General features: G+C 30.2%; 1 pseudogene; it reads right to left on the reverse strand.

Moving 5' to 3' along the window:
* Nucleotides 1-1,022: 1,022 nt before the first annotated feature.
* Nucleotides 1,023-5,482, reverse strand: LOC132940618 (uncharacterized; annotated as a pseudogene).
* Nucleotides 5,483-24,954: the final 19,472 nt, after the last annotated feature.

Consider the following 24,954-nt stretch of genomic DNA (forward strand, 5'->3'; position numbering starts at 1 on the left):
GTTTATGAACCTCGTATAAATTATGAATGAACCATAATATTATATTAAATTACCAAATATTTTTTTATTGATTAATTATTATTATTATATATTATTTTTATTAATATAATTGTGTACCTATTATTTGTATAAATGTATGTAATATGCATACTTAAGGCTTATATTTTTTTAATAATTCTAATCATCTATGATTTTATAATATGTTCTTCCTAGACTTAAAATAAAATAGAAAAATATACAAATATGATATATCTATAATATTATTATTTATAACATCTATTATATTAATTTATTAAACATAAAATTATTGTATCACTGTAACAATAACCCATGGCACGTATAAACATATATAATCATTGTAAGAGAATTGTATATAACGATTTTAATGCTCTCTACTAAAGAAATGTAATTTTATAAATCTCAAAAGTCGACTTTTCATCTTTTAAACCACAGCATGGTTACTATACTCGTCTAAAACTCTTATAAAAGACTCTTTTATAGTAATTTGAACTATGCAAAAGTGAATAAGCAAAATTTGGACAAATGAATACTATAAATGTTGGTATTGATTTATGTAAAACACATAACACAGATGATAGATATAATTATTAGTAAACTCAAAACCAAAAAAATTCTTGTAAAATATATTAACTCACTTAATATAAGCAATAACTAATGATTTTATGTAAATCCGATTTCGTATAAATTGTGCCACTATATTTTTATAATAAATCTTATAATTAAATAACTAGGAATTTATAAAGTTTAACGCTATTTTAATTTATTTGTCGGGAACTCGTCGACTATAAAATATACAAGCTTTGCTTTTTGGAGAAATTTCTAATCATATTATTATATAAAATGTATTTTTATTGTAATCTCTGTTATATTATGAGATAAATATTATTGTTGTTATTATCTCATAATCCTGACTGCGTGCAGTGTGCTCGTGGCGATGGCAAATTATGTTTTCTTATTTTAAATCATGTAAAAACCCCTCTAAATTTATTAATAATATTTTGCTATTGCCTGTACATATTTACACGATTTAGCCGAAGATGTCTACATTTTGAAACACTCGTCGTCGTCGCCGTTGTCACACATAAAGCTTCCGAAATATTGTATAACTCGGTATATTGCACGCTGGATGACCCCGTTATAAGACTGTATCTGCAGTTATGTGACCTAATTAAAAAAGAAAAAAACCCAAGCGTTGATAAAAAAGACCACATTATGCTGATTTAATTTTTATTTGTTCCGATCCAATGTACAATATTATATACTTACCGGATACAAGCGTGTTTGAAGAACGGAGATTGAAATATTGTCGAGTATCTCTGGAAAAAAGAAATCGATCGAAATGTGTAGGTATACGCGTTATTTATTCTCTCTACACATAAAAATCAAAATAAATTATTATTTTATTATCATAAAAAATGTTGAAGTACAATATCGTAACTGAATTGAGTTGAAAGAAGAAAAAAAATGTAAAATCGTCGCTTTTCGATATTTGAATAAATTTCGTGATTTTGATTCGTAATATCTAAACACGGATTATTTATTATTTTGGGTTTTTTTTCCAATAATATAGGCACTTATAAGTTATAATAACATGCATAAATCTGATATAATATATAAGCAGTTAGTCAATAATTTATATTTTTACGGTTGTACTACCAAACAAGTGTTCAAAAATATGCAAAACATTCTCAACCCCACTTGAACTTTTCCGGTAAATAATTACAATGATCGCGTGGCAACCATAATTATTTGTATTTATATTAGTCGTACAAATAAACAGATACTTATAATATTATTCTAAAGGTGTGTGCGGAGCGGCGAGTCTGACACTGTATAAAGTCCTGTTTGTGTGCAATTTACCGAAAAAACAAGTAAAATAATTTATCAAACGCAAAATATTGACCACATTGCCAGAAACTAACCTAAGTCAAAGAATTATTTTGAAAAACTATTATGTACAATTTTTGTTTGTAGATAAATAATACGACTACACAGTACACACAGACGTCGCAATTACTTAAAGAACAAAAGTGCCGACAACATGATTAGTTCTAAATTCGGAGTGTTGTTCTATACGTATATACGTCGTAAATCGTAACTTTGAATGACTAACATTGTTGTAATAATATTATGTTCCCCGCGATGAAAAGTTGCTTTTATGCTTTTCAAATTCAAAAATAGGTATAATATAATATTAAACACCTACCGATCGAAATACTTCTTTCCTAATAATTCTAATGCGTTTGATGTGTAATAATGTAAATATTTAAATATCACTTGAATCGCCATTATAACAGTATTATACCCAGTAGTAGTCACACGGTTCTAATTCATCACCATAAGTTATTACTTGTTTTTAATAAGAATAACACACTGCACACGTCATATTGTACACCTATAGTTTGTATGTTAATGATTCCAATGTTTTAAAATAATATAAATTTATTATAAAAAATTAATTTTTTTATAACCAAAATACTTCAACATTTTAAAATTAAATATAATATCGAATATCTTAAGTCTAAATAAAATTTGTATTTACATATTAATTTAATCAACTGCTACGTTTTATATTTTAATGAGTGTGTGTATATGTGGGGGGATTGATTCTCACACAATCACAAGGGAATTTAATGGGCTGGTACCTCGTTTAAACTAGGTATTGCTTCATAGAAAAATTATTCTACTAGCTAGTCAAAGACTTGAGGAAAGAACCCATAACTCAGAATCTAAAAAACCTCAAATATTTAACAATTTCCGGTGTTAGCATCGATTGTCTCCATCTTACAACCGTGTAGTAATATTATAACGAATTTACATTTAACAGTTTACGCTTAGCTTCTTAATTTGTAATACTATAGAGTTTATTTGAATAAACCAGTTATAAAACCTAAAGGTAACATCATTTTTATTGTTTTAAGGTTTATTTAATCGATATTTTAATTTTGAAGCGAGTAATGAACGATTTCAAACTGTTTTAATTTCGCGCGGTTACCTATTACTGGTTTTAAAATACTAAATTATAATATCAAAAAAAAAAAAAAACACTTCCGACAAAACACAGACAACGTTATAGCATTTAGGATAGATAATAGGTCGATGCCCTTTATAATAATCAACAACTAATAGGTAGCAAAACTGAAAGTGAACTTCTGAGCGTAAATTTCAATGTTATACGCATGTCTTGTAAGACAGATACCACAATTATTACAGGTGTGACCTTAAAATCCCGCTTATGAAAAATGTGATTTACGATGAGCATATTATAATGTTGTGTAGAAGGCAACTGAAAACCACTTAGCTTATTCTTCCTTTGAAACGCATAGCAGTCCAACTTCTCTAGAAACTGGCTATTGTGAAACCATCCAACAGATAAAGTTGTAAAAAAAAAAAATGGTTTAAATAACGCTTAATAATATGTATGATAATACATAATAATATGTACATATCGTCGGCCTAAGTGGCAAAGGGCGTAACTCTATTTTTTTTGGATTTCGGGATTATTGGTGATTAAAATAAAGACAATAACCGCGTCGTATGATTAAGGGCCTGTCTTACAATCGTAGTTTAAACCTAGGTTACGCCTAACCCACGGATTTTACCGGCCGAATTCGGTGGTTTAACCTTAGTTTAACGATTGTAATACGGGCCCTAAGTCGCAACTGAAATTGTATCATTATTTATCCTACATGAAATTGATAATTAGAAATAATCGTATCGAATTATGGAATTACGCCGACGAAACGTTTTTTCATCTCATGAAAAATTTGTAATTTTGGACATACTCCCTTTCCGGCGATATAGTTTATGGAGAAACTACAAAGGTTTGTTTTATTTAATGACATTTTTTTCGTTCACGTGAAAAGTTTTTATTGATTTAACGAAATAAAAGGCAACCCGCAAACGGTTGAAAGGGCTTTCATATTATTATTAAATATTATGTATAGAACTTTGTGTTTTAATCTTTCATTTCATTTTCCTAACTCGGTTTTGAAAGTCAACGAGTAGAATAAAAATTACCAAGAACAGACTGGTAAAATTACCTGCGAATTTGTCTAGTTGTCGACCAATAACACATGTTAACCTCTCAATACCTAGTATAGGTAACGTGTAGATAATATCAAAGAACGCCATACCTTGTTCTTAAAAAAGTACAAACTTGACATTAATTAATTATGTAAATGAATACACCTGTGAAGAAGTACGTTATGGAAGTCCCGACACGATTTTCCTCCAATTTGTTTCATACACAAACTGGTTAATGTACACCGGTAGTGGCCTCATATGATCAGATAGTTCATAATCATAATATACGAGTTGCCTCCCATATAGACTTAAGGAGTGGTTCATTAACTTCACTAAAATATACCATGTAAATAAATATTAATAGTATAATAAATTATTTATACCCAGGGGCAGCTCCAGGGGCTACGGCCCCTCACAATCCCGTATTTCTAAAAAATCATGTATTGTTAAAACAAAATTATAAAAACAACATATATTACAATATCAAAAGTTTTCTGAAAATTATTACTTAGCGCCCCTACCTATTAATATAATATAAGTTACAAATTTAATAAAATCATGCAACGAGTACACAGCGAATGTTGAAAATCAACTAATGATACTCGATCACTTACAATATAGTTACTATAGCACACACGACCTCGACACAATATCGGCATGTTATACAGTATGCGCCCAAAAATACAAACTGTGAGTAAAAACTGTATTTGAAAGATTGTTAAGGAACATTATAGCATTTTAATCTTTAGTTTTAGTCGATTATTTTTTTGAATACTTCCACAAAATAGGTAGACATGTACTTAACGGTGGTCGTTACCGAAGACGCGACCGAACAAAAGTGCTTTAATTTTAAGGTGTGCTTATGGAAAATTTATTTCGTTTCTCGTGTAAGAATCGGAACCACAGCTTTATGAATGTTATTATAAAATAAAATTACAATATGGAGAATGGATGATTATTATTGAACTATGTATTTATAATTTAGAGTATATAGGTATTATGCGTTTTTAGAGTATTTATTATCATGCAATTTTTTACTGAATAATATATTATATACTTGGATTTTAAATTTGTACATGAGTGCAATTATAATAGCACAAAATTATTAGAGAAAATATTTTAGCAATACGATAAAATTTCTTCTGTATTATATTTATTTCCGTTTTTGTCTCAGGCATTTTTATGAACCTAGGTCTTTGCAATTGCAATGCCTTCTAACATCACGTACGCTTAATGATACTGTTGTTTTACTTACATCGACAAAATCAACAGCGGTAATTAGAAAATGACCTGCAGTATAGCGGAAAATCTTAGTGTCAAAAATTGCTCGTTAATGGATGACACAGCATGATTTATAAATTTATTTTAAAATAAAATTACGTCTATATAATGTATAATTAAATTTACCTTTCCGACTGTGAAGATATATCACCATAAATGTATCTCAGAACTTCCAGAACTACATATTTGGATAGTCTGAATCTAATTCTAAAATCGTAATCGTCCCAAAAAGCAATATGGTCGGTACTTATTTTAATCGTGCAATGTACACTGTACAGTGTACACTCGTCGTTGAAAATTTATAAAAAATCAAAAATTGTCATCACTATTGTCCATTGTAAAAATAAAGAATAGTTAAAGACACATTAATGTTTAAAACAAATTATAACAAAGAGATAATGTGTAAATTCGTTATCACAACGAATTAGCTAGTCATAACAATGATATTATTAGATCATTATCACGTATAAATGTATAATAATTTAAAATCATAATTAATTCAAATAAAGCCTCATTCATAATAATATATAAATCAACTTATTCGTAAAAATATAACTTATTTTATTCGGTAAAAAAAGTACTGAATAACTTCATAGTGATTTATTCATCAAATATGATTTATTCTGACATTAAAAAACCCAAAAAATGACATATTTTTGTTTTTTGGTGAATAAGTTTAGTAATTCGACGGATAAGATCGATTGAAAACTTAGCCTTAAAAAGTAATAGTTTGTCTTAGCGATAGAGACAACGTCAGATTTATTCAGATTAATTCAGCCAGAATGAAATAGATTTATTATATCTTCGGTGCTTGGTCAAAACGTGCTAAGTCAAAATTATCAACTTTTCAAGAGGAATATGTGTAAATATGTGTAAATTTATTTTTGCTCATTTTTTATTGGAGTTGATTCAATTGGTTAATATTATGAAAATAAATATATTAAATATTATAATATTAAAAATAAATAATAAAAAATCAATTATTTTAAATATTTTCATGATTTTGGTGTATACTTAAATTCTAAAAAAATGACATAACTCATTTTGATTTCCACTTAATTCTCTTTGATTTTTCATATTTTTACATTCAAATTAAAACAAAATAATGTTGTCATTCTCAAATGTTTTATAATCTGTCTTTTACGTTCGTGAAGTTGGCCCGCCTATAAGTACTACAATTTTTTTAAATCTATGCCATTATTTTGGATTGTAGTACAGTTTTCCCAATCTGTTTTTCACGATTTATTTTTTCCAATTAATTTTTCCCAATTTTTACTATTCTCAAATGTTATATGACCAATCAATTTTTTCCAATTTTAATATTTACCATAAAAACATTTTCCCAATATATTTAATATATTTTTAAATCGGCAATTTGATTTATTTGATTTATATTTATCGTGCTGATCGGCATTACCACATCGTTATTTTTATTACTTAATATATGATGATAGACGCTATGATACCTATACGCATTTTAGGTAGGTGCTCGGTGCCTATCACTGCTTAATCGGACTATATACATCCATGATCCATATATCTGTATATCCCTACACCTATATCGTACATCCCTAAATGGTACACATTTCATCTTTATCTTTATTACCGTTTGCCGTTCAACTATACATTTTTTATACCTATACAGTATCTATAGATTATAAATATCATAAACTTCAAAATGCCTATTGTATGCGTCGAAATAACGCATGCGCCCAATTGCCGTTCGATCCATTTGTTGCGTGATTAAGTTTATCCGTTCAATATTGATTATCGAATGTCTTATTTATACCTTGTTTAGTTTCATTTTGACAGTTGTTGCCAAACGTGTAATTTTTCGTAGATTAACTTGAATTTTTTGTACATTAAATCGTATTTATACAACCAAGCGTATTCATTAGAATTATGGCCGAAATTATAAATTCTAATGGAAGAGGAAAGCTTCTTCATGTTGATGGATATCTCTACTACAAACATTCGGAAAACGAAGGTCGATTTTATTGGTGTTGTCGTAAAAAAAGTGAATGCTCGCTCGGGCTATAACGAGTAATTCTGGACAAAATATAATAATCCATAAAGGCCCTCAAAGTTCTATACATGAACTTGGAAAAGAACAAGCTGACACTGAGTGCATGTTACGACAACTGAATCACGGCCATTGGTCATAATTTAAAATTTTAATACTTTTATTTGTTTATAATAATTTTTTTTTTACTTATACATTTTAAAATTAACGATAAATCATTTTTTTTTTGTATTGAATTTTGTATTGGGAGAAATATAATTTTTTTTAAATAATATTGTGAAAAACGACTTTTTGGAAAAATAATATTGTGAAAAGGAATTTTTGGGAAAAATAGTATTGTGAAAAAGAAGTTTTGGGAAAAATGGTATTGAGAAAAAGAAGTTTTGGAAAAAAAAAAATGTGAAAAACAGATTGGAAATAGTGTCTCCCTACCATTATTTTGCAAGTTAATTGCAAGTATTTGCAAGTCAATGTTTAGAATTTGCAAGTCCAAAATATAAACAAATAGGGTTTTTTTCCCTTGTTTCATTTTTAATTTTGTTTTTTTTTTTTTTAATTGGTAATTTTGTTTAATTTTTTTTGTTTGGTTTCTTTTTTGTTCACCTTTTATTCAATATTACAATTGCGTACGTTTTACCTACCCAAACATGTTGCCATTGTTTATACAACCGTTAAAATATTTTTGTAAAATAAATTATTTTAGAATCAACATATTATTGCTCTGCTTTGTTAAAGTTTGACAACCGTTATTGTGACTACGCTATTTACAGTCCAATACTTTTGGATACAAGAAATTCATGCTGTATATCATATCGGATTTCCTCACGTGTCGTACATCGACATCGTTATAATATTATAGTTTCCGATCAACTGGTCATTAGATAAGTTCTTGTATTAGTGTTAGTGAATAATTATAGTGTGGTACAGTGGTATCAATTAATATTTTATTTGACCATGAAGAATTCATAAAAAATTATAATATCTGAATACCTAGTTTCTTACCGTAAAATAATAAAATGTTTATGTTCCAAAAAAAGTTATCATGCCAGCATTTTAACCGATGCGATGCCAACCAATTCCGAGTTAATACGGCAACCACTGGGCACAAAATAGCTCTCAGAGAAAATTGCAAAAGAAAATCCAATGATTCGATTTTTGTACGCAATCGTATAATGTTTATAAAGGTCAGATAGAAATATCGTACGAAATCGTTCTACCTACTAAGATGGACAAACGTGCGCAATCGTACATCACCGACTTTTCTGTCTCACCGACAGTGCGAGAGGAAAATTTACACTCTGGCCGCGATCATCCTTTTTTGTCGTTAACTCAGCCCAATACAAGCAGGTAATCGAAATGTCGATTTTAATACCGGCTTGTAGGTAATCAAAATGTCGATTTTAATCTCAGCCACGATTATTTTGCCAACTCCTTTCAATTTTCATGCACAACAACGGTATCCACAAAACCCAATTCAACTCATCCGAATAATATGTGATCCGCAATCGGTGAACTACAAAAAATGCCAACCGAAACCGGTGAAACATACAACTAAAAAGCAGTTCGTTCATTTCAATACCAAACCTATAATAATATAGAAAACTAGAGAAAAGAAATTATTAGGATTTGCGCTATGAAAATAATGAAATTTACCAAACATTGAATATGTGCGTACTAGCGGCGATATTACTATTTTTTAAATAAACAATTAATACATTTGAAATTAAATTACATTTTATGCACGGATTTATATTGTTTATAATTATAACGAATTTTTGAACCAGTTCAAATTTCCCTTTCTCCACTTTTATTTAATGCATTTATAAATGATAACATTAATATATATGGGGACGAGGTGGCCGAGCGGTCTAACGCGACGGATTCGGCACAGCCGGTCCGAGTTCGATCCTCGACCACTGGGCGGCATTTTTCCCCGTGCAAGTCATGGTGTCCGGAGAACAAGTGCCGCCATCCCCCCACCCCGGGGCACGGCAGAAACCTACGGGTGCCCCATTAGAAATTCTGCCAAACACACACATGTACCAACCTACCCAATATAAAAACCTACAGTGCCCTCCCCACGCCCAATGGCCCATGTTGCCGCGGGTTACCCAATAAAAAAAAAAAATTAATATATATAGGTAGTCTATTCAATCAATCATTCTAACAGATTACTTTTTTTTGCTGGTGCAAAAATGTTTAAAGCTATTAATTCACTTACTGACGCCGAATACCTAAATAAACAATTATTCTCGTCTAATATTATTTGTATTTTTAATAAAGCACTCTCTATGTTACTCTCTTTGTTCGCTATTTTTATGGAAGTTAAAAGTGCTACGAAATTTTCTTGTAGACTAGTCTACAGAAGATCTAAAATCGATGTTACATGCAAAAATCCGTTTGGAATTGTCCAATACATTTCTGGAAAATTACGAAAAATAAGCGTTACCTAACCTAACCTAACCACAATAATAAGCGTGTAATGTAATATTGCATTGTGCGATATTATACGGGATTTTTGTATTACTTTGATTGGTCCAAATTACGTGACCTGCAAAAAACACAGAAAACACGTTTTATGAATAGGTTTATTATAAAGCAATTATTTTAAACGAATGTTGTTATTATGCCATTGATCTGTGATTATACTCCACGAGGTTCGAACACATTAAAAATGTATATTATTAAACAACTTTCGATGGAATGCCCACGCCATGCCATGACATGACGATGATAATGACTAATGAGCATTTAACAATCTTACAAAAGCATCCTTTTATATTAAAATAATTATCTCCGCTAGTTTAATAAGCGATACAGCAAAACTATGCAAAATCAAAATTGTGGCGTCTAGGTTAATTTTGAAATTTAAACTTTACACCATGCGTTAAAGGGATTGTCTCTTTTTTGAAAATCATATAAGGGACTTGATCCGACAAACTTCGAAAGTTTGAACGGAACGCTTCTTATCCCGTTTTCATTATACGACATACGGTCCCGTTTTAATCTCCACTATATTATACATTATACATATGCGTAAATGAAAAATCTATAGGTACACAAACGAAACAAATACAAAACAATATTTGTAAAGTTTTATATTACATTATTATTGAAATCAAAGTTAATAGTTATAAATTACAATCGACAGTTTTTGTATGATGACCATCGAGTTACGACGTGAAAAATATTGTCAGCGATAAACATGAGACAAGTCGTATATTGCATATTGCACAGTGTGATATTGTGTGTAACCCTCGACGTCGATTGGGTCCGGCCGTCCAGGATCCTAAGTCCAAGAATCAATATGCGTGGTGGAGTCAATAGGTTATTTTAAGTCTACCTATAATGCAGGCGGAATCGATTTAATAACGGAATTGATGCTAATAATACTTGACAGGCCTTATGGACTTTTGTAATGTTCTCTCTACTTCCCGCCTCTAAGGATGCCCCGAGGCCATTTCAAGGGGCAAAGGGGCAACCACGGGCCATACGCAAAATAAAAATATTATTTACAAATAGGTAATTGTAATATTATTTTTGTGAATTTAAATTGTACAAAAACAAACCGTCAAGTACTACTATACCACTCTGCTGTATGTGTGTACAGCTCGTTTTCCTTTTTACCATTTTCTGTAACAGTAGCTATATACTGCAGAGCGACACACGTTTGTTTAGTTTAGCTCTACGGTCAATTGAAAATTTTGAAACAAAACAAATTGATAGGTCAGATATTATATTGACCTTAGCAAATACTAAATCTAGAGGAATGTTTTAATTTTAGGTACTGTTTAATTGTATAATAATATACAATAATAATCAGGTATCGGGACTATTATAATGTTGCAATGAAAATCATGATTATGCGTCAAAAAATGTATTAAAATATCATAAAAAATTCGCAAAAATATGCATTAAGAAAGTTTTATGCACTTAAATATGTAATTAAATTGTTATTTTTATTTTAAATGTAATTTTTCAAATATAGTAATAACATAAATGTGTGAATAAAAATTAGTATTTATACGTTTATACAATTAAATATTTCAGTTTTCATCGGAGTGAAAAGTAATAAATAATAATAATAATATTATATTAATATGTGTATACGTAATACGTCATAATAATATACGCACAATCATAATATATAATGTAATTTTTACTATTACCTTTATATTACAACAAATTAATATATTATTATCTTTTTTAGTTTTTGTGCATTTTGATTTTATGGTTATAACGTACATCGGATACATCAGTAAATATTTCCAAGTTTCCAACATTTCTACAGTTTATCAAAATACTATTTCTTGTATTCGTTGCGAAATTGGCGACGGGCCGATTTGGGTTTCAATAGATAAGACCACGGGGCACGGACGTCGACGGTCGATATATTTGAACGCCTTAGTTGGTCTACTCTGCGAATACAATAATTACTCTATGTATTTTATGGTTTATGTATTATGTCTTAGTACTGATATTTTGATACAGTGGAAGGGTTCGGCTTGCTATTATTTTTGTACTCTGGTCCAAACTTTGAAGTTTCGCCACTGATTATATCGATTATTTTCTTAATGGATTTGTGTAGCCTATTTCGCGTTACAGTTTCATTGGCAACCAAACATTAACGATTAAATAAATATATAGTATTTTGCTAACCAATTTTGCGTTAGGTATACACGATAAACCTTATTTTTTGACAAATTAGAATCTTTTGCTCAATATTTGTTACATTAAAACGACGAACAACAAAAACATATTATATTATAATATATATTATGATTCAATGTTTTTCCTGCACCTAAAAAAACCATTTTTTAGTATAACAATAATCAATATAATAAAAAACACACATCATTATAAAATCAACGCATTCTCCGCTCCGGTTAGAAACTAAAATAATTTGTGACTATTAACTATTTATCTTTTAACTACCTACCCATAGTATTAGTAATTAATAACTAGTAATTATATATAGACCTAGTTCTAGTTTTGTCATGGTTTTAACTTAGACTGTCTTTAAAATACTTTTATCATTATCAATACATTTTTTTTTTAGGTGGACCTACCAAAAACCAATTTGTAGAACAAATCTCGTCCTGACTGTATTTTTTAAGGCAATTTATTAACGGTTGAGTTACATGCATTTGAACCAGGGACTGGAACTGAACCGAAAAGATCGCTGGTTCTAAAACCCTTAAAATATTGGGAACCAGAAATTAACCGGAACCGAATTTAAATATTTTCAAACAACCGGAACCCATATTTTTAAATAACAAAAATTTGGTCTTACAATGATAATTTTGTGTTTACCTCCTTTGCCGGTGCTCAATGTATGGACTATAAGAAGTGCATACGTGCTTACTGCTTTGATAAACTATTGTTGCTTTTGTTTTCTTTGCTGTGAAATCCAAAACCGGAACCATAACCCCATATAGTGAAATAGTTAAGTACCGGAACCGTAAAAACCTAAAGGTATACCCACCAGTCCCTGATTCGAACATGTAAACATCTATTAGCTACTTCTGGAAGATGTTCGGTTTGCGCAGTAGATGTTATTTATTATTTTAAAAATAAATCTCATAATCTATTACGCAAGAAATAATGATAATTATATAACGACGTATAATATTATAAATCATCGTTGCGATTTACTAATAATTTATTGCACTGCACGTATAGGTAGGTACCTACTTGTGAATTATAATGCATGCCCAAAACGTGAGATCCCAATAATATACATGTGCGTGAACGAAATGTGCCCACTCATTTTCTTCAACGTCGAGTGTCGTGAGTGGCCAAAAAAATATGAAAACATTACATACAGGGCTACAGATGTAAATGAAAATATGACGGTAATATTGTCGCAACATACCAAATGTGCAGACTATATTTAAAAACAGAATTTATGCAATAAGTTAAATGAATAATATTATCATTCGACTGTGATCTCCTTCTATATATACCCCCACCCGTCTACACATCGTTGAATAAGAGTTTTTCATTGTTCGAAGCAGTGTTGCAGCCTGCACATCGTCGAATGTCAATATTTTGAATAGATCCTCCGTTTTCGCATCATCTACGAACCTAAAATCAGTTTTCATCAGTTTTCATAATATGTATTTAAATTTCGTCTGAATAAATCTATATGTATCGTATGCCTATATAACCGGTAGACGTAATACAATGCATTTTTTTTAAATAATATGCACATTCGTAGTCTTCGATAAAATAACTCGATGCTATATTTTAAAATAAGCGATACCTACACGTTTTGTTTATTTTCATAATGTACCTGTAAGGCAATGCGTGTGCTGTGTGTGTGTTAAAATTTCAAATCATTAATCATTAAACTCATTGTCTGTACTGATGATTCAGGGTTGTGGTGTGCAAACGTTAGTTTGCGCGAATGAGTTGGTTCAGGATAAATATATTATATAATATAGTTAGGTGGACTACGTACTCAGCGTTTATTTTACAATCATTACAACTGGAAAAATATTTATATAATTCAATATTGTTGATCATTTATGTGTAAAGTAAACACAGTCATAGTTAATAATTTAATTATTTTTTATATTGTATGGGCATTGAAAATTATGCGATATTTCTCGCAAGTCGCAGGTAGTTTTGAATTTATCGCTTTTCATAATCATCGCAGATGAAATAAATAAATGATAATCTGTTTAAGTCTAATCGCAGAAAATGTGTATTTTTTTTTTTTTTTTTTTTGTCGGGGATTTGACGGCACAATATAGGTACTACGGTTTAAGGTTTCTTCCTTCTTCGATGAGTCGATAACGATCCAGATTGAAGGATGACGAGAACTCAACATTAAATTAAAACAATCATGCCAACCGTCGACCAAATCGTTAGTTTTCGCTCTACCAACCAGTGTGTCTTCAAAATAATTAATTTGATCCGATAGAAACTCTCCGTTTTTTCTATAAGACTCGGGATCAACTAGAGTGTCAAAATTACAAAATTTTGTAATGCCGAAGTCGCTTTGTTTCTGGTACCTACATAAGCTAAGTCACAACCAGTTTTATTAATGCAAGTGCGAAATTTGAATCTAGTGTATATATAACTTATAGTCAATTTGACTAGTGGCATGCCTCTAAACGGTCTTGATTAAATGGAAAAAACACCCTATAATCTTGTTATATATTTTGAAACGTTTATAGGAACTTTTTCAAATTCAAACATCATTGATTTTCTAATAAGCTGTGGTTTTAGAAATTTTAATGCTAAAAACATACGTTTATACTTTATATATGTATCTGGTTTTTTGCGTCCTGAAATTACTCTTATTTAGTGTCCCAAGTACGTCTGGAATAGGGTATCACCAGAGTGCCTAAGTGCGTCCCAAGAACAAATGGTCATATATTTTACGTGGCCCAAGTGGGTCTCAGTTCACTTGCATACAGCAACCCATTTTTAAGGCTGAGCACTGCATTTTTAGAAGTTTGGACGAGAGCCCTGGTTTTTTCATTTTAACTCTCTATTATCAAAAAAAAAAAAAATTTATAAGAAATTTTATCTTCTACATATTGTATTTTTTAATATTTTAATATACAGACATTCAATTTCAATATGCAAAGAGGAGTGACTCTTGCGGGACAAAAGCCCCCGGGCGGGTTTGGTGAGCAGAGCGAGCAGGGGACAGGCCCCCTAGTTATGTAATAATAATTTATGATATAAAAATGAGATTTAAATCGTAATAAATGAGAATTATAATATATTGTTTTTACAATTATTTTCGAATTATCTGCAAAGCCTGATTTTCGATCCTCGCAGCGGGCGGTGACATAATATTCCAGCAACGAAACGTTTCGACGTGTATTTTTTTTACTCCAAAAAGTGTTTGCGGACACTAAACAAATAAATGAAAAAATAGCACTCGCTTTATAACGTGGTTGTACGTATAAAACCAATAACGCATATGGTCGTTCATCCGTTTGAAAAAGTCACAAGAACCGTAAGGGATGGTGACGTTGTCGTTGATGGGGTGTGGGGTAGCGGGTGGACACTGGGCAGTATACGGTTAGCCACTTCCGTGCGTATTTCCATTACACACAAGGACTTGATAAAGTGTAATAGTATATATATATATATATATATATATATATATGTATACCGTACACGATCGACTAAAAAGAATATTGTGTCGTCGTAGTAGGTAATATATTTAACTGCTGGGATAGGTACGCGTAATGAAAATGGCTGATTCTCTCGACTTGGTCAAACCGGAAAATGTGTTCGCTTGCTTGTGTCTCGCGTGTGTCACTGCAGCTTTCGGGAAACCATTTGAGGATGTAATTTTTTTTTATGTGGCTTAAAAATGTCAGAAATCTACTATAATTTCTATCCATGAACCCGTCTACATCGTCTATTATAGATAGTAGTACTTATATTAGTATAGTCTAGGACAGGTGGTGAACGTTTTTCGGTTAGGTGTGTCAACATTTTACAGTCAATGTTTTAAAAAAATGTTATAAACACTTGTATCTCTAGGTGATGGATGAGTCTTAAAAAAAATCAGCAACATTTTTTTAATATCAGCATAGGTGGAGTTAGGGGTGTACCGACAACCGCAAATATTTTTTTTTAGCACCCACAAATAACTTGATTAATTATGTACTGATACTAGTTTATTCATTTCTAGCAACCAATATTAAACACAAGAACGGTTTTCAGACTTATCACTGTTGAATATTGAAAAAAAATCAACAAACCAACTAAAAATTAAAAGTTGAAGGTATTAATTATACATTTACAACTGAAGACAGGAGAAAAGCTTTAATATAGGTATGAGTTACTTGTTATTAATATTTTATATAAATATTATGAAAAAATATTGTGAATAAGGGAGAATACTATCTGCACGGTCTGTGGGAATACTAAGGGAATGACTGCGTTATTGGAAAATAAAAAGGGGTGAACATACTTGGTGAATCAGCCTGTGGTATTTTAAAGTACGTCGGTAGGCACATTGTACTATTGTAGCGTATATATATACGATCGCAGGTGCAGCAGGACAACGAAAAATGTATAAATTTATTACACATTTACCATATTATCCATATCGCTTTACGACTATACGGTAGCGAAAAATATATTTTACTATTACTGCAGCAGTGATGTATTTGTTGTTTTTTATGGAATCCGGGACAGAGGTTTAATCCCTCGGGATAGAACACACACACACACACACACCTGCAACACTCCCCCCCTCACCGTACGAACACAGCTGCAGACACTCATAATGCGTGGGCGTATATAATAGCTATAATAGGTATCTATAATAATATAACGTCAATGTGTACATAAATACTGCACAATATACATAATAGCAGTATACCCACTAACCCACATACGTACGTACATTATAGATACATTCTAATTTCTATTGGAACATCACATTATATGGTGATAATAATTATCATAATACGCGTATGTATATAAAATGTTTACCTACCTACCTATAATAATATATAATATTGTGTATAATATATATGTATTTATGTGTAGGTACCAACGAGTTTCGTGCGCCCGTCACAGCTTCGGCAGTGGTCGTGGAGGAGTGAGCTGATGGCGTGCGGGTACACGATTGCATGTTTAATAATAATATTGTAAACGTCGACCGTCGTCATCGTCAAATATGATATCGATTATATATTTCGTATCAAAACAATCGACGAAGATGCCGGCAATATAGACAAAATTACATCATTAACGAAGACAAAATGACGCAGGCGATTGATATTTTTTAAATGGTTACGAATGTTGAAAAATTACATTTTATTTATTTAATACCCGTTATACCTGTATATATTATTATATTGCATACAATCACATTTTGTGCAAGACACTTCGGTTATATAATAGGACAAAATATTATTCGCATTTGATTATAAATACCTACGTAATTATATTTGAAAAATGGTTGAAAGGTGTACATTTGCTTATGGCCTTGTCTTTAATCTAGTTCTGATTTCAACCGTGGTCCGGATATGAATAAACGAATAATCAAGTGGTGACCAATAGGCAGTGGTCGAAGTGGGGGGGGGGGATACGGCGGGATGGCATCCCTCTACTTTTTTGTACTTACATTTTTCAACCCTCTACTTATTTTGTCTAGAATAACGCATCTCTCCTAAGACTTGTGTTGTAAAATTAAATATCATATTTGTATTTATATATAAGACAGTTTTGACTAAAATTTGAAAAAATGTATTTATTTGTTTAATTTTAAAGATTACTTATGATAAAAAAAAGATTGTAGTGTTTTTATGCATAAACAAAACGTGAACTATAAAAAAAAATACAAAAAAAAATATTATACAAGGTGCGAAGAATGTTATAATGATATCAGGAAAATTAATTGTAAGGCATCCCTCCACTTATCTTGAGCCATTTCGACCACTGCCAATAGGTATGGATAGGATGTCATGATATTATATTCAAGTGTGATTGAAGAACACGTACCTACATACTATACCAAAGTGGTTATAATTACATGTAGTTATTAAGGTTGTAATATCCTATTCTCACCACATATGATATTAAATAGGTAGGTAATATTTAAGAATAGTATGGAATAATAATTATGACTTAGAAACCAAAATAGTATGACTTATTTTATACATCTAATATAAATTACATGAAATGTATAGAATTTATAAAATAATAATAATAATAATAATAATAATAATGATATTGGAATAATTAGTTAATTGAATTCAAATTGAAGCGGTTTGATAAAAAAATATTTTCTTTATCACAAGACAGTATAACTGAGTAACCAAAACCGCATATTATAATTTATAACCATCATGGTAAATAATTGGTAACTATAGCACATTCTTCGATCACAGTTTACCGTATATATTAGGTATAGAGGTGTCCTAGATGTCCGTGTATAATGAGTTAGTTATGTTACGGACAAAACCCGAAATCAGGTGAACCTCCGAATCCTGGGCAAAACGAGATCTGCCCAGTGCCCACGGCACTTCCGTAAAATAAATAATAATTGTTATCAAATAAATTGATCGTATAGGTACGATACCTTTAAACATTAATATAGCTAATATATACCATAATATATTTATTACTTAAAAATAAAAATATATTGTTAAGGTATATATATGTTATACAGCTGATATTGTATTTATTTATTCACATTAAAATAATTATATTTATTTGTTGTTACACATAACACATACACGTATTAAGTCTATGGCATTTTGAACTACAACAAATATTTTAACGAATTTTGAATACTCGATGGTGTCAATGAAGTAATTCGATATGCACATGTTTGGTACGCGAATTAATAATTGTTCCTTGAACTCAGTTACCCGGTTTCTGAAGTCAGTAATCATTAATAATCGTATTAAAATCCTATTGTTTTCATAATCGCACCTCGCCTCGGCGTTGCCCAAATGATGTTGGTCACAACTATATGTTTAAAAAATCGAAATATGACGTTTCGTCCAAAGCAGTGGCTTGGTGAAGATAATTTTTTGAGGCCTGTGCCTCGACATAAATGGATGGGTGGTGAGGTGTACTGATGTGAGGCCATGAGAATACTGAATAATATTAGATTGACTTGTCATAATACAGAATTAAATGTTAACAAATAACAAGCCGTTGGGAAGATAGGGGACTTGTAAATTGTACATTTTGTACTTATAAAAGTAGTGGTGGTATAGTAAAAGTAGAAATGCATTGGGCCTCACACACAAAAAATGTTCTACAAGCCACTGGACCAAAGATACCGTGGGCAGTTTACGTTTTGTCCGGTCATTTCTGGGGTTTACCCGATTTCGATTTTTGTCCGTAACACAATGTTTTATAATATATTTAGTGACGTCACCGAGGGGGTGGAAACAGCCAACAGGTTCATTAAACCCCACCCCCCTCCCCGGAGAAGTTTTTTTGGCATAATTCATATTGCTAGCTTTTGGCTTTTTAATGATTTTAAAAACAGATATTTAATAATTCCCCCCAGAAAATGTTTTCCATGTGGTCGTATATTGCGATGAGTGCATTTTTCACTTATTTAGACCTAAGCAAAGATATCTGCAGGTTGAAATTTGGCATTGCCCCGCCATAGTTGACGCCAATTGACAAAACCAATATTTTATTATAATTTTTAAAGAATCAAAACGGAACCAGATTTTTTTACATGAGTGATGAGTATAAATCCAAAATAGAAAACAAAATTTTAATTTTTTAAGAACCGAATAAAAAACAAATACCTAAATTTTTTGTTTTTTTAAAAACTGAAAAAACCCGTAACCAAAATTTTAGTTTTTCCAATTTCGAACCATAACCGTAAAAACCATCAAGGTTTCAGTCCCTGATTTAAAATGACTGTGTTATAACTTTATAAGCTACATATCAGATATATGTAATATTATATTTTCAGTTTGCCTAGCTTACACATTGTAATAGAAATCGCTGCCAATCTGCGCAAAATACCAGTGATTTATTAAATGTTTTCTTACATTAGTTTTAAATAATCATATGGGTATCTAGTAGACCTAATTCAACGTTGACATTGAATAATATTAATGAAAAAAGTAGGTAATCCTAGGAGTATAGATACCTGATATAACTGTTCACATAAATAAATTACATCTCTAACCATTGAAAATTCCCGCGCACACAACTAGTACTGTATAATTAATTATTATAATATTATTAATATTATATAAGTGCACTATTATGAATGGTGACCGTTATTTTGCGTTAACTTTCAGCAGCGTTCTAGTCGTAAGCGTTTTAGAGAGGCTAAATGGTCTATTTTTTGTTAAATTATTGCAAGTAAAATAAAGTACTTTCCAGTATCGCAACTGAATACGATCCATGTGTGTATTATTTTCAAATAGGTAGTAAATTAACGCAAATCGGCGAAACTAATGAGCTCTTGCAAAACGTACAGTCATAACGTCATAACGTACAGTTGCCAATGTTGTAACTTTTTGGAAGGAAACGGGGGCAACCCTTCCCCTCAGTCAGGATAGCAGTCAACCCCCCTCAGTCGCCGAGATTTGATTTTATGGATCGTCGCGATACAGCCACGGAGGCAGTGAGAGCGAATGAAAGAAAAACGGCCGTTTATTTTATATCTGTACACGTGCGCGCGGGTGTGTGTGTGTGTGTGTGTGTGTGTGTGTGTGTGTGTGTGTGTGTGTGTGTGTGTGTGTGTGTGTGTGTGTGTGTGTGTGTGTGTATGTGTGTGTATGTGTGTGTGTTATAATAACAATATAATCTCCCGCCGACCAGTGGCGCCCTAAAGATGAGTAACCATAGGAATGGGATTGTTCTCGCAAGGGATTGCTGTAGGGTGTATAAAATTGTAAATGTATAACTACACACGGATAATAAATAATTTTTTTTTTTAGTTTTTAACTTATCTATAGTTAGTTAATCTTCAAATTAACTTAATAATTTGACTAGTTATTAGTTTAATGAACTCCTGAAACAACTTAACTATTATCACTTAATTTTAAAATAGTCCATCAAGTTAAATATTCAAAACTAAAAATATATATTTATTGAAATGTTTGGTTTTAATGGTTTCATAGTTTAATTTCTTTACACACGTTTTTAAATAAAAATAATCTTACACTTTACAATATACCAGTGTCCAGTAGTATACTTTTCAACTGAGTTAAATTAACTCATTGAATTTAGAATCAAACTATTATACAATATTTAAAATATTCGTACATCAACATTAAATTTAATAAAGTGTTCTGTTTTAGAATATCATGTTTACCTAGCGTTCGTATATGCATGCATTAAAAACCGTTTGAATGTGCAGTTGAATAAGAATGCAACCATGCTCCTAAAAATTTTCAAATATGCAGTAAAAAAAATTAAACTATATACAATAAAACTGATAGGTAGTATGGAAAAAAAATTATAGAAATTTACGGAACTCATACTAATATTTTTGAATTTTAATTTGTATGAATAAATACATTACTGGTACCTAATGCGTTCGTTTATAATTGTTTTAATTGGAATTGCATGTCGACCAATAATTTCAACGACTTAATAGTCTTCATATTGATTATACTATAAAATGTAGACAGATGTTTTCAAAGTTTTTAAACAAATTGTCGTTTATGATACACGTTGAATAAATTAGTAGATATAGTTACATCATATACCTACTAGCAATGTAACTTAAAATATACCTATTTATGTTTAAAAATTGTCATTAAATAGAAAACTTGCATAATTATATCTAATATACCTGAAACCTTGAAATATGCAATTATGCATATTAAATAATATAGGTAGGTATACTATACAGAATAAAATTGTAAATAATATTGAAAAATGTCCCATCGAAAAAAATGTTTATGTTAATTGTATTTAATACGACTCAGCAAGAATGATACACAAATGTATGAACTTATGAAAGTATATCAGAAATGATTAATGATTATATTAAACTATTAAAATAATATGTGTTGTATGTGCCAACTAATTAAATAATAAAAATAATAGACAGTATAATATTCATAATAATAGGCCAATGAAGCAAATGAGCCGAGGCAGCAATTTGTAAAATAATATTTAAGGAATATTTTAAATTCCATTATGTTTTTAGAAAATAATAATATACCTTTTAGTGGTAAAAAGTTTCAGGTTAATAATTATAAATAGGTATCGATGTATATTTTTGAATAGCAACAAAATAAACTAAAATCGTTCGCGGTAAAATGGTAAATTTGTGTTGATAATATTTTTTATTTAATATTATAATGACATTTTTAAGTTGCAACCCAGTTATTTCAATGAAAATATCAAATAGACAATTTATTTACGTATTTTATTATTATCTCCATACCTTAGGTGTTAAAATTCTTAGATCCGATCCTATTTATACCATACATTGCATACAATTTATACACTGTAAAAGTATTGTTAACTTACACACTTAAACCGATAACGTTTTAGGGCCAATAGTAGACGTATATAATAGGTACTATGCTACGTAAGTATAAAGTAGGTACCAACGACCTATATTATTTTAGTTTTGAATAAATGTTCAAGTTTTATACATGCGATACGCCTTTCTTTAATATATATATATATATATAGCAGTATACCTAAATTAAGCCTAATTAAGTATACTCTTAAGTCTTAATACAGGATTACCAAAGTTATATAAATTCTGCTGTACATAAGCTTTGTTTGGAAAATGTAAATAACATTAGGTATAAAATATGTATAAATAAGTATTACACTGTCGCCGTATTCCGTGTGGTCCGTGTTCAGAATTTTCTTATTATTCACCAAATTAAATAATATTGTTTAGGTTGAACGATTACACTACCAATCATTAAAATAACCACATTTAAATAACCACCCAACCCATGATGGTGTATTTGGTTTACCTATTTGGTATATATTACTGCGGTAACGGGTTAACCAAACGATTTAAACGAAATTCGAATACAGTATAATAATAATAGGTATAGGTAGGTAATAATAGGTATAGGTAGTAGGTACCTTAACAAGATTAAAAATAATCAAGTTAAAATGAGTTCACATCGAGTCCATTTAGTTGTTTGTAAACTCGTATCTAACGTTTATAGGTAAGTACTACACAGTATATTATAAGCTGTTCCTATTCGGAAAAATAGGTAATGTATAATGAAGTGTTCTGCGTGTACCTAGTAATGAAAAATAAAAACAAAAAAAAAAAATGGGTTGTTGTTTGGGGAACCACAGGTGAATCCATTTTAAGTATCCAGCATAAAAACAAAATTCAAATAAATCTATATAGTAGTATAAACTATAAGCTGGGGGACACTACATTAAATCAATTTAATCTGATTTTTAAACCCTGCATAAAAAAATTTACTCTATATTAAAATATTCATTGATGAATGAAGCTCACCCGGGATTGCTGCAAGTAAAAGTATTAAAAATGATTTGATATTTTCTCCGCTGGGCGAAAAAAATATTGAAATAGGTATGTGTTTTTGGTGGTCACTATTCTAATATCTAATGTAACAAGTATAGAGCAAAAAATATTAAAAATCGGCGAACAAAATATACTATTTATTTATTTGTCAATATTTGGGTTGCCATTGCAACTGTTACGAGAAATCATAAAGTTTATAGGTATGTGCGTGAAAATTACAAAAACTATATTATTTATTAATTTGTTTATTCATATAAACGGACCTAAGTCTTACAAGTTACAACACATTATAAACGCGAGCACAGTAAATGTTATATATCGTATGTAAACTATGTCTGATATACAGCAAGACAACATAAATATAACAGAATTAGAAGCTAAGATGATATATATTACGATTATACAGTTACAGATAGAAATAATATATAGGTACTTACCTATATGTTAAAACTGGTTGGCAATTTTGATTTATTAACTGCAGTGAATATTGGTTAGATATAATAGTGGGCAGTGGCAGAATTTCAACAGTTTTCTGAGAGGAAGGAGTCCTGAAAATTAATATGTATTTCAAAGGTGTTATTTTTATCTTTATTAAAAACAAATATGAACAGTATTTTTTTTTAAATATGTATATCGGTATCTGCAGGGGACTACCGGACTAATACCCCACTTAACGTAGGTAGACTTTTTTCATTATGATATGTTTAGGTAACATTATCACAATAAGAAATCTAATCTGAAGTCATTTATTTGTACGTAGTGCGTAATAAAAATAATTTAAAATTATAATTAATTTAGTTAATAATACTAAAACATCCTATACTCAATTAATTTAGAATATTTAAGTGAAAATTAAAGGTAAGCATGCCGACTGAAGAAATAAGAAAATACATAGCCTTAACAACATGTATGTAGCGTAAACGTATAGGAATACAATCGGGGAGGCTTTAGAGTTTGAGGGCTAAGTCTCCGCTAACAATTTCTATAGCCCTCCCCCCCCCCCAAACTTATTTTGAATTTTTTTTATACTTACCTATTGAATATTATTATTATAGTTGGATTCAGGCTAAAACATTAATTGTTTGTAATATAAAAATATAAACATTAAACATTATGCACCACTGGTGAAAATTGAATGACGTCATTATAATAAGAAGGTTAATAATTAGGTACTTATTATAATACCTACCTATTAATGTAAGAAATTCATCTTCGAACCATTGGCTTATTTTTATGTAAGTTGATGTTGAAATTATTGGAATCATTAATCCTATTTGACGATAACCATAATGTAATTTGACATAGATTATAGATATAATATTATGATAAGTTCTTATGAAATCTTAGAGATTTTTCGCCAATGATACTTACATAAGCATAAGCTACCTTAAGCTAATTTCGTATTATTTTGTCGCCTAATCAGTTTTGTAATGCATCAAATTTCGAATAAAAATATTCAAATACTTTTTTAAAAAAATATTTGAATACGTATAGGTATTCTGAAAAAAAAAATTTTTTAACTCGAAAAATAGTTTAGATTAGTGACAACTGTCAAAACAAATGTATCTATTAAAGTTAGGCACTTTATAAGTTAATAAAGTTAAACAATAGTTTTTCTCTTAGAATGAAATATAAATTAACCCACATT

This window comes from Metopolophium dirhodum, chromosome 3 (assembly GCF_019925205.1).
Source record: "Metopolophium dirhodum isolate CAU chromosome 3, ASM1992520v1, whole genome shotgun sequence".
Classification (NCBI taxonomy): Eukaryota; Metazoa; Arthropoda; class Insecta; order Hemiptera; family Aphididae; genus Metopolophium; species Metopolophium dirhodum.